Here is a 6000-nt window from a genome sequence, read left to right as displayed (position 1 = left end):
GCGCCTCCCAGACTCGCGCACCCGCAGACGTAACCCGCATGGAGGAGGCGGAGGAGGGAGACGAGACAAAACAAAAATAAATATTTTTATTTTATATAAAAGAGGGAAAAAATATAACAAATAAAATGTTTTATTTTCATTTTAGCAAAGTTGTCTTATAATAGCTAACGGCAATGACTTTTTTATAGGGAATCTCTATTTATATGTAATGTCTTGATTTACAGCTTCCGAGAAAAAAAAAGTAAAAAAAAAAAAAAAAAGAAGAAGAAAAGAAAACAATAAAGTTAAAAAAAAAGTGGGCCAATTTTTGACTACTTAAAAATAGAAAACAAAACTATCGTGGTGCCTTTTGCTGTATGCTAGTGCTGGGATTCATGCCGAGGATTCTGTTTCAGTAGCATTTTTAAGATCATAGGTTTTTGTTTGGGAGACAACCTGTCACAAGGACGCTCTTCCGTCAGAAGAAAACAGCCTCGCCACTTTGCCCCATACCCTGCTATTAATGATCTTATTCTTTAAGGTATCGTTTGAACACACATCAAGGACATGAGTGGGAGCATTTCCATTATCATGTCTAAAGGGGATCTGTCTTGCCCTGTAAAATAGTTGTATTTTCGCTTAAATCAGGAGAAAAAGAAACCCAACAGCACCGTACTGAAATGCAGAAATAATGTCTCTTTTGCCACACAGTTAGGAAGAGAAAATGAAATTGTGCAGGAGCAGCCGCCCTTACAATATAGCTCTCAATCTTTGGCCATTTCACCTGTGGGTCTGAAGTTGGGTTGGCATGGGTATGTAGTCAAACAAGGCAGACACCCATATGAACGTGGTGAAATAATACCCCGTTACATACAGTTGAATCCAGTTCACTGAAGCCAGCCCTGGCAGGCAGACGGCACTGCACGGTGGTCCCAACAGGGCAGTCTCCATTCAGCTGTGGTGCCCCGTGGCTGCATTGCCATACTGGTGCCGTGCTGGCCGCGGCATCCCCTTGACCAAGCGGTGTAGCTGCGGTGTGGCGTTGGCCGTGGCACCATGTGCCGTGGTGCCATAGGGCTGCTGGGGCTGTGGAGTCCTGCATGCCGCGCTCGGCCACGGTCCACGTGGTGCTGGGAGGACACCTGGAGGGCAGCCCCGCTGTGCAGCCGTGGCTCGCCCTGGACACCGTGCCAGGTAGCTGCCGGCCATGCTGCCCCAGGTTTGGCAGGAGCCCGAGCACTTTTGGCCCCGCTTGTCACCCCTGCATTGGCCAGAAAGGGCCCTGCATGGGGCAGCCCAGCAAGCAGATTCTTCTGTACCACCGTGCCGTATATTGTAAAGACAGTTGTTACCATCACATCTTGCCATCAATGATGGACATCGTGTTTCCGAACTCGGAGCAGCTCTGGCCATCGGCTCTGTGGTGCAAAGAGACAGTCCTGCGTGTCCAGGCAGCAGAGCATCCCCCGTGGAAGTGCCCCTCTCTCCTCAGTTCTCTGCAGCAAACCTGTTTACATTGTAGCCTGACTTTTTTCTTTTTATATTTTTACTTCTGCATGTCCTTTGCATTTCAGATACTGTAGATTGGATGCATGGTGAAGCTGTGACTGAGAAGATAATACAACAATTGACAGTGTATTTCATTTAACTTTTAGCAATAAAGTAACTAAACCCTCTATTCCTCACCCATGATGGGTTCAGATAGAAAACTCTGCTAATTTGTCATAAGATGATTGTCAAAGTTTGCTCTGGATTGTCTGAATGTCAGAACTCTCGACTGTTTAACACTTGAACATTTTTTATATTATAAATAAAATAAGAAATAACAAGCTGTGGGCTGCATTAATCTCAGGCCATTTGGGGGGCAAATGGGGAGCTGTGACAGGTACCATACACAGAATCACAGACTGGTTGAGGTTGGAAGAGACTTCTGGAGGTCATCTGGTCCAACTCCCCTGCTCAACCAGCTCACCCAGAGCCAGTTGCCCAGGACTGTTCCCAGTCAGGTTTTGAATATCTCCAGGGATGGCGACACCACAACTTCTTTGGGCAACCTCTACCAGTGCTTGGTCACCCTCAAAGCAAAAAAAAGTGTCTTCTTGTGTTCAGACTGAATTTCCTATTTTTTAATTTGTGCCCATTGCCTCTTGTCCTGTCACTGGACACTACCGAGAAGAGTCCAGCTCCATCTTCTTCATTGCCTCCCATCAGATATTTATACACATGGATAAGGTTCCCCCGAGCCTTCGCTGCTCCAGGCTGAACAGCCCCAGCTGTCTCACCCTCTCCTCACATGAACGATGCTCTGGTTCCATAAACATCTTGATGCCTGTAGAGATCCAGAGGTGGGGGGTTTTCTACTTGGCATGGGACATTTGACCTTCACTGCAGGGCTCAGGAGTGGAGGCTCACTGAGGTGAGTGGATGCTACTGACACATCTCCTGGGGGGCATGCCATTCCTTCTCCATCTGTAGACCAGGAGATCCCCCTTCACCCCACCTGTGGAATTTTTCTGTTGTGCCAAGAAAGCCCAAGATGCATGGCACGTGCTTCACATGCTGGCACCGACTTCAGTGACTTTTGCAGTAGAGTGGGGATATGTTGGATCCAATTCTGGAAGGGCTGTGCCACCATGCAACATCTGCCCACCCACAAAGCAGGTCTCTTCTTCAGCTCTTCCATGGTAAGTCTGTGTCTCTGGCTAGCCCCCATGTAGGGGAATCACTGACAATATGGTGTATTCACTGGAAGCACAGTTCCTGAAGTTGCACCCATGGCTCAGTCCAGCTCGGACCCCACTCCCTTGTTCCTGCTCAGTGAGATGAACAGGTGCCCAAAAGTCCCAGCTGAACTCACCTAGCAGGAGAGGGATCTGCTACACACTGGTCTGAGTCAACCCCATGGGAATGCACAGAGCCATGGGAGAAGTCCCCGGTCCTCACAATGATGCCCATGCTGAAGGCCAGGCTAAGCACACCTGCAGCTTGGGTTTCTTCTGCTCCAACACCCTCAGGATGCCCATTGCCTTAAAGCTGACCTGACTGGGTCACAGCATACCCCTAACATCCATCGCACGTGCTGTGGGGACTCCAGCCAGACCAGAGAGCTCAGCACTTCACCCTGAATAAAGGCATCTCAACACTGATTTCCCAAAAGCTTAAAGGCTAAAGGATCCTGTCTTCCTGCCATGGAGCCCGTGTGACCCAACAGCAACATGCAAAGGTGGTCTTAGATGTCTAGGACTGGGGATAAAGGTGGTAGGGTCAAGTCCTGATTTGGGTGATGTTTGCCATGTAATCTTTGGACACATCATGTCTCACTTCTGTGCAGCCCCAAGCCTTGCTGGATGAAAGCAGCAGTGCCATGCAGCTCTCCACCCTCCCGTTACTCTTGGGACAGGCTGCGACTCCCCATTGCCTTTGATCCCCCAATTTACCTCCTCCAGCAGCTCCTGGAGCATGGTGAAATGGACAGGAATGGACAGAGAGCACCTGACCCCCTGGAAGGGACATGTGTGGGAGATCACCAAGGGTGAGAATCCCTGGGGAAACTAGCCACATAGAAGAGAGAGATGGGGGACCTTTGGGTTCCCAAAGCAACCCCATCTCCCTGCCTGGCTCTCCTTAGCATCTGTGAGCTGGTGAGCTCTGTTCATGGAGAAGTCCACCCAGGGCTGGCACAGCAGCATCTGCATTACAAGAAGGCTGCAGCTCTCCGGCCTCCTGCTGCTGCGGTCTGGGCTGGGGTCCAGAGTGACGGTGTGGCTGAACCTTGGGGTGTGCTCAGTGCAGCTGATTCACACCAGGCATCACCATCGCATTCTGCCCTCTGGGTCCCTTGGAAAGGAAGTGTGGGTTTGTTGCCCCGTGCAGGGGGATGTTTTCCTGCTCCATGGTTTGCAGGGTTCTGTGATGCTCTGCATCTGCTGAGACACCACTAGCTCCGAGCCGTGGCAGCCTCATGATTTCTTGTGGTGATTTCTTGTTCAACATGCCCCCTGATTCCCATAATTGTGTTCTGTATTTGGAGGCAGTTACACTACTGCAATTTTCTCTCCAACTGCCTCTGAAGGAAGCCGGTATCTCTCTCCTTTTTCCCTGGCTGGTTTATTTTTAGACCCCTCATTTCCAGCCATGTGTATTCCTAGGGTTTGGCCGTAAATATTTTACAGCGATTTTCACAGGGAGGAGTCACCAAAGCCTCCTGCCAGCTCTGCTTTGCATGTACGACGCCTTTGCCGCCTTTCCCAGAGGGGAGGGAATTGCTCCACTGACACAGATGGGGGTGACACAAGCAGGAGGGGAGCGTCAGATCCTGGCTTTGGGATTGCAAAGTCTCCCCCCCAAAAAAAATTCCCTCTAAAATGAATTTGGTGTCAGGTTGCCTCCAGGAGAAGGGGCCTGGCAGGAAGGTCAGGCTGAACCAGCACCGTCAGGGGATGCTGTCTGAGACCCAGAGCAGCCACGCTGCCTGCTGGGGGGCCTGGCACAGGCGGGGCTGTGCCAGAGAGTGCTTTGGGTACCTCCAGGAGGAGAAAAAGATGTGGCTGCTTAATTCCTCTGAGATGCTGCTCTTCTCTCTTAGTGGTGGATGGCTGAGTCCTTCACCTCCAGGGAGTGAAAGAGGGAGAAAAAAAGCATTTTCTTCCTGGTCACAAGCTGAGGCTGCGGGTTGGTCAAACAAGGCATTTTTGGGTATTCTCAGTGCCCTTGTGTAGGTAAGATGCTCACCTCATCTGCACATGCATATGCACCCGGATCAGTACTTGTGCATCAGCGCAAACAGCTGGTTGTCAATATATGCAAGTTTAACCCTCTTAGCGGTCTTGCCAAGGGCTGTTTAACACCGGCTACCACCCCTTTCCACATCCATTGGGTGCTGAGTTTCATGGCTCTGAGGCCCTTTCCTGGTGCCCAGTGGAGGCTTTGCAAGATCCTGCTTTTCCCTGCAATTTACTCCCGATCAAGGATGGCAGACTGGCACCTTCAACATGGGGAAGTGAGGTGCTCTTGGTGGTTTCCTCAAACAGACTGGAGTTGTCACTGCCTGCTGGAGGGGATGGTCAGAAAGGACACGCTGAGGTACAAAATATTACCTGGGATTTTGGAGAGGAAGAGTCGGGCCTGGCTTTCCCCAGGGCTTCTGCTGTGTGAGTCTGGGCACCAAACACTTCATGTGAGTAGCAGCATCTTGGAGGTCTTCAGTGCAAGGGATGTCTGTACAGTATCTGACACAGCAAAGCACAAGATGCCTTGGACAAACAGCCATGACACTCAATGTAGCCATGAGCTCCTCTGGGAACAGTTCCCAGAACATCTCCAACCACCAATGCAGATGTTGGTAACTTTCTCTTCCCATAAACCTTTAGGCTGTATGTGGACATTCAGACGTGGGATGCACCAGACAGAGGGAAGAGTTACCTGAATGTGTTCCCAAAGCAACTCCCATCTGTCCACGCCTGCTCCACAGGTGAGCCATCCATCCAAAGCACAGGCAGGACAGTGCTCTCAGCACCCAGGAGAATGGGTGGGCTGGTACGCCACTCATGGAAAGGCATTGCGATTTTCTGGTGCTGTCTGTCCATAGGAACCTGGCTTGCATGCAGCAGGAGCTGGTGGAGATCTGTGTCAGCCTGGCCATCTAGTGCCATGAAGTCTGGGACCAATCCAGCACATGGTGGAACCGTACTCCAGACCAATTCTCTTTACCAACAGATTCAGCTTTATTGTTATTCTTTTTTACATGATTCTTAGTGCATCATTTCAAATAAACTATCAAACTGTACAAAGAAACAGAGATAAAAGAAGAGGTGACAAAGTTGGGCAGAGGTTTTTAGTGTCATGAACCATCATGGAAAACAGTAGTCCATAGCCTTTCAAATGTTGACGGTCCAAAGAAATCTTGTTTTGTTTGTTTAAAAAAATGCTGCAAAATATAAACAAGAAATGACTGTAATTAGCAGCTACAAGATCCTTCAAAACTGGAACTTGATTACTGTGAATGCACCTAGGGGAGAGAAA

Source organism: Gavia stellata, chromosome 16 (genome assembly GCF_030936135.1).
Source record: "Gavia stellata isolate bGavSte3 chromosome 16, bGavSte3.hap2, whole genome shotgun sequence".
Classification (NCBI taxonomy): domain Eukaryota; kingdom Metazoa; phylum Chordata; class Aves; order Gaviiformes; family Gaviidae; genus Gavia; species Gavia stellata.
Note: the sequence above shows the minus strand (reverse complement) of the source record.